The sequence below is a fragment of the Nicotiana tabacum genome, chromosome 4 (assembly GCF_000715075.1).
Source record: "Nicotiana tabacum cultivar K326 chromosome 4, ASM71507v2, whole genome shotgun sequence".
NCBI classification, from domain to species: domain Eukaryota; kingdom Viridiplantae; phylum Streptophyta; class Magnoliopsida; order Solanales; family Solanaceae; genus Nicotiana; species Nicotiana tabacum.
In genome coordinates, this window is record NC_134083.1 from 99,545,256 (window position 1) to 99,553,381 (window position 8,126).

The following is an 8,126-nucleotide window of genomic DNA, read 5'->3' on the forward strand; positions in this document are numbered from 1 at the left end:
GACTGGCGCATTTCCCATGGCACCAGCAATCTCTCAGGCTGGAGGAGGATCCCAGACTCCTACCACTACCGCTCTGGAGCAGATAACTCCCCAGTATCAAGCTCCAGCAGCTCAGCCAATCGGATTAGTTTAGCCGGTTATTGTGGCACAGGTCGGAGATGGGCCAGCAATGTCTTCTGAGGCTTTTTGGAGATTGGACAGGTTTACCAAGCTCTTTCTTATTCACTTCAGTGGTGCTCCTTCAGAGGACCGCCAGGAGTATCTTGACAGTTTACACGAGGTTCTACGGAACATAGGTATAGTGGAGACCAATGGGGTCGATTTTGCTGCATTTCAGATGACTGGTTCCGCCAAGAAATGGTGGAGAGATTACTTGTTGACCAGACCAGCTGGGTCGCCTGCTCTTACGTGGGACCAGTTCTCTCAGATCTTCATGGAGAAGTTTCTGCCTATCAGATTGAGAGAGGAGCGTCTCCATCAGTTTGAGCATCTCTAGTAAGGCAGTGTGACTGTTACTCAGTATGAGACCCGTTTTGTGGATTTGGCCCGTCATGCCATTCTTCTGCTTCCCACCGAGAGAGAGAGGGTGAGGAGGTTTATTGATGGACTTGCTCAGCCTATCAGATTGCAGATGGCTAAGGAGACTGAGAGTGAGATTTCTTTTCAGGCGGCTGCTAATGTTGCCAGAAGAGTCGAGATGGTTCTTACTCAGGGAGGTCAGGGGTCTGACAAGAGGCCTCGTCATTCCAGTAAGTTCAGCGGTGCCTCATCTAGAGGAAGGAGTACTTTTGGTAAAGGCCATCCTCCCAAGACATTTCATTCAGCGCTCCAGGCATCCCACGATGCCTCAGGTGGTCATGGCCCTCAGATGCATTATTTCGACCAGCTAGCCTACAGTACACCACCAGCTCCTATTAGTGCACCTCCACTCCAGAGTTATCAGGGTAGTTATTCAGGTCGACATGGTCAGTTTCAGGGTCAGCAGTCACAACAGCCGAGGTTATGTTATACTTGTGGTGATCCGAGGCATATTGACAGATTTTGCCCTAGGGCAACGGGCAGCTCACAGCATCAGAGTTCTCGTGCCATGGTTCCGGAACTAGTTGCTGCACCACCTACTCAGCCAGCCAGAGGTAGGGGTCAAACAGCCAGAGGTAGGGGCCAGACAGTTAGAGGTGGAGGTCAGGCCGGTAGAGGTGGAGACCAGCTAGCTAGAGTCCATCCTAGGGGCGTAGTTCAGGATGGTGGGGCCCCAGCCCCGGTGTTATGCTTTCCCAGCCAGGCCTGAGGCTGAGTCATCTGACGCTGTTATCACAGGTACTGTTTCAGTTTGTAGTAGAGATGCTCAAGTTCTATTTGATCTGGGATCTACTTACTCCTATGTGTCATCCTATTTTGCTTCCTATTTGGTTATGCCCCGTGATTATTTGAGTGCTCCTGTGTATGTGTCCAAACCAGTGGGAGATAATATTGTTGTAAATCGTGTTTATCGTTCGTGTGTGGTCACTATTGGGAGTCTTGAGACTTGTGTAGATCTTTTACTTCTCGACATGGTTGATTTTGATGTCTTACTGGGTATCGATTGGCTGTCACCGTATCATGCTATATTAGATTGTTAGGACAAGACATTGACCTTAGCCTTGCAGGGGTTGTCTCGATTAGAGTGGAGAGGGAATCTTGGCCATTCTGCCAGTAGGGTTATCTCTTATGTGAAGGCTCCACATATGGTCGAGAAAGAGTGTCTAGCTCATTTGGCTTATGTCCGCGATTCTAGTGCGGATGTTCCTTCTATGGATTCAGTGCCGGTTGTTCATGAGTTTCCAGAGGTATTTCCTGCAGACCTTCCGGGGATGCCACCTGACAGGGATATTAATTTCTGCATTGACTTGGCTCCGGGCACTCAGCCTATTTCCATTCCGCCATATCGCATGGCCCCGCCAGAGTTGAATGAATTGAAGGAGCAGTTGCAAGATTTGCTTGATAAGGCTTCATTAGACCTAGTGTCTCGCCCTGGGGTGCACCTGTGTTGTTTGTGAAGGAGAAATATGGATCGATGAGGATGTGTATAGATTATCGGCAGTTGAACAAAGTCACCATCAAGAATAAATATCTATTACCGAGGATTGATGATTTATTTGATCAGCTTCAGGGTGCCAAGGTGTTTTCAAAGATTGATTTGAGATCTGGCTACCATCAGTTAAGGATTAGGGCATCCAATGTTCCTAAGACAACTTTCCGTACTCGGTATGGGCATTGTGAGTTTTTAGTGATGTCATTTGGGCTGACAACCCCAGCAGCATTCATGGATTTGATGAACCGCATGTTCAAACCCTACTTGGATTCCTTTGTGGTTGTGTTTATTGATGATATCTTGATCTACTCCCACAATCGAGAGGAGCATGAGTAGCATCTTTGGATCTTTCTTCAGACTCTAAAAGACAGCCAACTATATGCTAAGTTTTCAAAATACGAGTTTTGTTTGAGTTCAGTTGCTTTCTTGGGTCACGTTGTATCAACAGAGGTTATTCAGGTGGATCCTAAGAAGATTGAGACAGTCCAGAATTGGCCTAGACCCACATCATCTACAGAGATCTGTAGTTTCGTGGGTTTGGCGGGCTATTACCGTCGATTTATGGAGGGGCTTTCATCCATAGAAGCCCCGTTGACCAGACTGACCCAGAAGGGTGCCCTGTTTAGGTGGCCAGACGAGTGTGAAGCAAGTTTTCAGAAGCTCAAGACAACTTTGACTACGGTACCGGTATTGGTGTTACCCACAGGTTCAAGATCTTATACAGTATATTGTGACGCATCTAGTATTGGTCTAGGTGCGGTATTGATGCAGGGTGGCAAGGTTATTGCATATGCTTCACGGCAGCTGAAGGTTCACGAGAAAAATTACCCTGTTCATGATCTAGAGCTGGCAGCCATTGTTCACGCGTTGAAGATTTAGAAGCACTATCTTTACGGCATGCCATGTGAGGTATTCATTGATCATCGGAGCTTGCAGTATTTGTTCAAGCAGAAGGAACTCAATTTGAGGCAGAGGAGGTGGTTGGAGCTATTAAAAGACTATGATATCACCATATTGTATCATCCCGGGAAGGTCAATGTGGTGGCAGATACTTTGAGTAGAAAGTCAGTTAGTATGGGTAGCCTTGCATATATTCCAATTGGTGAGAGACCGCTTGCATTGGATGTTCAGGCCTTGGCCAACCAGTTCATGTGGTTAGATGTTTTTGAGCCCAGCTGTGTTCTAACTTGTACAGTTGCTCGGTCCTCTTTATTTGAGCACATCAGAGATCGACAGGATGACGATCCTCATTTACTTGTCCTTAGAGACACAGTGCGGCATGGTGGTGCCAAGCAGGTTACTGTTGGAGATGATGGAGTTTTGAGGATGCAGGGTCGTATTTGTGCGCCTAATATGGATGGACTTCGTGAGTTGATCCTTAAGGAGTCCCACAGTTCCCGGTATTCTATTCATCCAGTTGCCACCAAGATGTATCAGGACTTGAGACAGCATTATTGGTGAAGGCTAATGAAGAAGGACATAGTTGCCTATGTAGCTCGGTGCCTAAATTGCTAGAAGGTAAAGTGTGAGCATCAGAGAACTGGTGGTTTACTTCAGTGGTTAGATATTCCTTAGTGGAAGTGGGAGCGTATCACTATGGACATTGTGGTTGGACTCCCACAGACTCAGAGGAAGTTCGATGCAGTTTGGGTCATTGTGGGCAGGCTGACTAAGTCAGCGCATTACATTCCTGTGGCAGTTACCTATTCCTCGGAGCGGTTGGCAGAGATTTATATTCATGAGATTGTTTGTCTTCACGGTGTGCCCATGTCTATCATTTCTAATCGAGGTACGCAGTTTACCTCGTACTTTTGGAGGGCAGTTCAGCATGAGTTGGGTACGCGGGTTGAGTTGAGCACAATATTTCATTCTCAAATGGACGGGCAGTCCGAGCGTACTATTCAGATCTTGGAGGATATGCTCTGCGCCTGTGTTATTGACTTTGGAGGTTCTTGGGATCGGTTTTTGCCATTAGCGGAGTTTGCCTACAATAACAACTACCAGTCGAGCATTCAGATGGCTCCCTATGAGGCATTATATGGTAGACGGTGTAGGTCGCCAGTTGGGTGGTTCGAGCTGGGGGAGGCTGTGTTATTGGGTACAGATTTAGTTCAGGAGGCCTTGGACAAGGTCAAGATTATACAGGATCAACTTCGTACAGCTCAATCCAGGCAAAAGAGTTATGCTGACCATAAAGTTTGTTATATTGCATTCATGGTTGGAGAAAGAATATTGCTTCAGGTATCGCCCATGAAGGGTGTTATGAGATTTGGGAAGAAGGGCAAGTTGAGCCCTAGGTATATCGGGCCATTTGAGATCCTTGAGAGAGTGGGGGAGGTAGCTTATAGACTTGCGTTGCCTCCAGGGTTATCCTCAGTTCATCTGGTATTCCATATGTCTATGCTCCGGAAATATCACGGTGACCCGTCCCACGTGTTAGATTTCAGCTCTGTCCAGTTGGACAAGGATTTGACTTACGAGGAGGAGCCGGTGGCCATTCTAGACTGGCGGGTTCGTCAGTTGAGGTCAAAGAGTTACCCTTCAGTTCGAGTGCAGTGGAGAGGTCAACCTATTGAGGCAGCTACTTGGGAGTCCGAGTCCGATATGCAGAGTAGATATCCCCACATTTTCACCAGCCCAGGTATTTTTCTATGTCCGTTCGAGGACTAACAGTTGTTTTAAAGGTGGTGAATGTGATGACCCAAAAGGTCATCTTATGTTTTAGAACTTCAATCTGTGCTCTTAAGCCTTAAAAATCTCATTTTAACCCTCCTCAATTTGCGTGCGCAGTCCGGGCAGGTTTCTGAAAAGCTTTTATGTTGAAAACTAATAAAAATAAGACTTTTTGCCTTAAAAGTTAATTTTAGTTGACTTCGGTCAATATTTTTGGTAAACGGGCCTGGATCCGTGCTTTGACGGTCACGGTAGGTCCGTATCGAATTATGGGACCTGGGCATATGCCTGAAATCGAATTTGGAGGTCCCTAGCTTGAGTTATGAATTTTTGATGAAAATTAAAAGTTTGGAAATTATTTGTTTTTAAGAATTGTTGGATATTTGGCATTGTTAGTATCGGGTCCGTATTTTGGTTCTGGAGCCCGGTACAAGTTCATTATGATATGTAAGACATGTATGTGAAATTTGGTGAGAAATGAAGTTGATTTGACGTTATTCGGACGTCCATTTGAGAAATTAGAAGTTTTAAAGTGTTCTTGAGAATTTCATTTGAATTGGTGCTAAATTTAGAGTTCTAGGTGTTATTTTGGTGATTTTATCACGCGAGCAAGTTCGTATGATGTTTTTAGACTTATGTGCATGTTTGGTTTGGAGTCCCGAGGGCTCGGGTGAGTTTCGGATAGGCCACGGTATGTTTTGGACTTTGGAAATCGGGTTTTTCTGTAGAATTTGTGTTCTGGCATGTCCTTCTTCGCGTTCGCGAAGGTACTCTCGCGAATGCGAAGAGTAAACTGGGTAGCTGAGGATTTCTTCTTTGCGAACGCAAAGGCTTGGTTGCGAACGCGAAGCGATGGGGGCGTTACCCTTCGCGAACGCCACAATCCCATCGTGAATGCGTAGCGTTAGGCACTGGGGATAGGGAGTCAGCCTTTTCTTCATCGCGAACGCGAGCAATGTCTCGCGAATGCGAAGACCAGGGAAGGGTAGCCTATGCGAACGTGAGTACTGCCTCGTGAACGCGAAGGCTTGGCAGCCCACACGACAGTGCTCTCGCGAACGCGATGAACACTGTCGCCCAGCACTTAACAGAATCCAAAACTGGATTTTTGCCACAAAAACTCATTTTTCTCAAAACCCAAACGGTGAGGGGCGATTTTTCAAGAGTCATTCCTTCCCCAAATTGTTGGTATGTGATTCTAAAAAATTTTCTTTCAATTACCCATTACATTTCTTGAATTTTCAACCTAAAATCTAGAGTTTTCATGGTAGAATTAGGGGTTAGGGTAGAAAATAGGGATTTTTGATGAATTTGGAGATTTAGACCTCAATTTGAGGTCAGATTCCAAAACTAATTACATATTCGGGCACGGGGGTGAATGGGTAAAAAGATTTTGGTCCGAACCTCGGGTTTTGACCAAGCGGGCTCTGGGTCGATTTTTTGACTTTTTGGAGGAAAAATTGGAAAAATTTAATTTATGCAATATAATTGATTTCTTTAGCAATATTTGATATTATTGAGTCATATTTTAATAGATACGAGTGGTTTGGAGGTGAATTCCAAAGGAAAAGCTGTGATTGAGAATTAAGTGGCCTTTGGAGCGAGGTAAGTGTTGTGTCTAACCCTGACTTGAGGGAATTAGGAACCTTAGATTATTTGCTAAGTAAATTCATGTGAGCGGCATATATGTGAGGTGACGAGTACCTATGCGCAACCAATTTACCTGTTTTTCCATGTTTCTCTATTTTTCTGATATTGTCTCATTCCTATGCCAAATTGCTACATGTTATACTAGTGTTGTCCAAATTATCGTTCTTATTATGTTTACGGATTTTTCTTGTGATAACTGAGTTTTTATTTCAAAGTTGTGATTGATATTATGGAACCAAATGTTGAAGTAAGGTTTGTACTTGTTATTCTATCTCCCTATTGTTATTTATGCATTGCATTATGGTAAGGGAGAGTGTTAATGCACGAAGGGTGATGCCGTGCCATATTGTGAGTGTTAATGCACGAAGGGTGATGCCATGCTATATTTGTGAGTGTTAAAGCACAAAGGGTGATGCCGTGCCATATTGTGAATATTAATGTACGAAGGGTGATGTCGTGCCATGATATGAGAGTAAAAGCACGAAGGGTGATACCATGTCGTTTCTATAAATTTTATGGTGAGATTGAGAGTAAAAGCACGAAGGGTGATGCCGTGCATTTTTCCTTACTATATTCACTATTCCTGTTGATTCATTGTTTATTGACTGCTCCGGTGATCATTCTGTTGTAGTTCTTTATCTTGTATTCCCCTCAGTATGTTTCCCCTCCCGACATTTCGTATTTAGTTCTTCATTCCTGTTATTTGCGTATATACTGTTAAATTGTACAGGTTGATTTGTAGGTGCCTTGCCTTAGCCTCGTCACTACTTCGTCGAGGTTAGGCTCGACACTTACCAGTACATGGGGTCGGTTGTACTGATGCTGCACTCTGCACTTTCTGTGCAGATTTTGATACCTGCTCAGGTTGATCGAGATTTGGTATTGGTCCGCTGTCCGGAGACTCAAGGTAGATCTGTCGGAGCTCACAGACCTTGAAGTCCCCGTCTATCTTTTTATGTCCTACTATTTTCTTTCATTCAGACAGTTATATTTCTTTCAGACTATTACTTGTATTAAAATTCTAGAATGCTCGTGAATTGTGACGCCAGATCCGTGTGGTAGTAATTAATACAGTTTTTTTTATATTCCGCACTTATTATATTTTAATTTAGTTAATTATTGTTATTTACTAAATGGAAATAAGGAATTGGTTTAATGATTCTCTACCGTTGGCTTGCCTGACAAGTGAAATGTTAGGCGCCATCACGGTCCCGTCGGTAGAAAATTTTGGGTCGTGACACAAAATGTGTTCCAATTACTCCTATCACATTATCTTATCCTTCAGGAATGTGTCCAAGAATGGTGTTTCAAATGAAAGTTATGATGCCAAGTTGTGGGAGAAAAACTCTATGTGCTTAAGACTCATAGTGGGCGTTTGGTCATAAGAATTGTAAAATTCCAAATAAAAGTGAAAACATTTTTCAAGTGAAAATGGTATTTGAAAACTAGAGTTGTGTTTGGACATGAATATAATTTTGGGTTGTTTTTTTTACGTTTTGTGAGTAATCTAAGTGATAATTTTGAAAAATGGCTTTTTTGGAGTTTTTCAAAATTTTGAAAAATTCCAAAATGCATCTTCAAGTGAAAATTAAAAAATTTATGAACAACGCTGATTTCGAAAAAAAGTGAAAATGTTTTGAAAAAAAGGAAAAAATTTCTTATGTCCAAACGGGCTTTTAATTGCTCATATGTGTACCTAAAGTCTTGATTTGAAATGCCTTGTTATTGATAA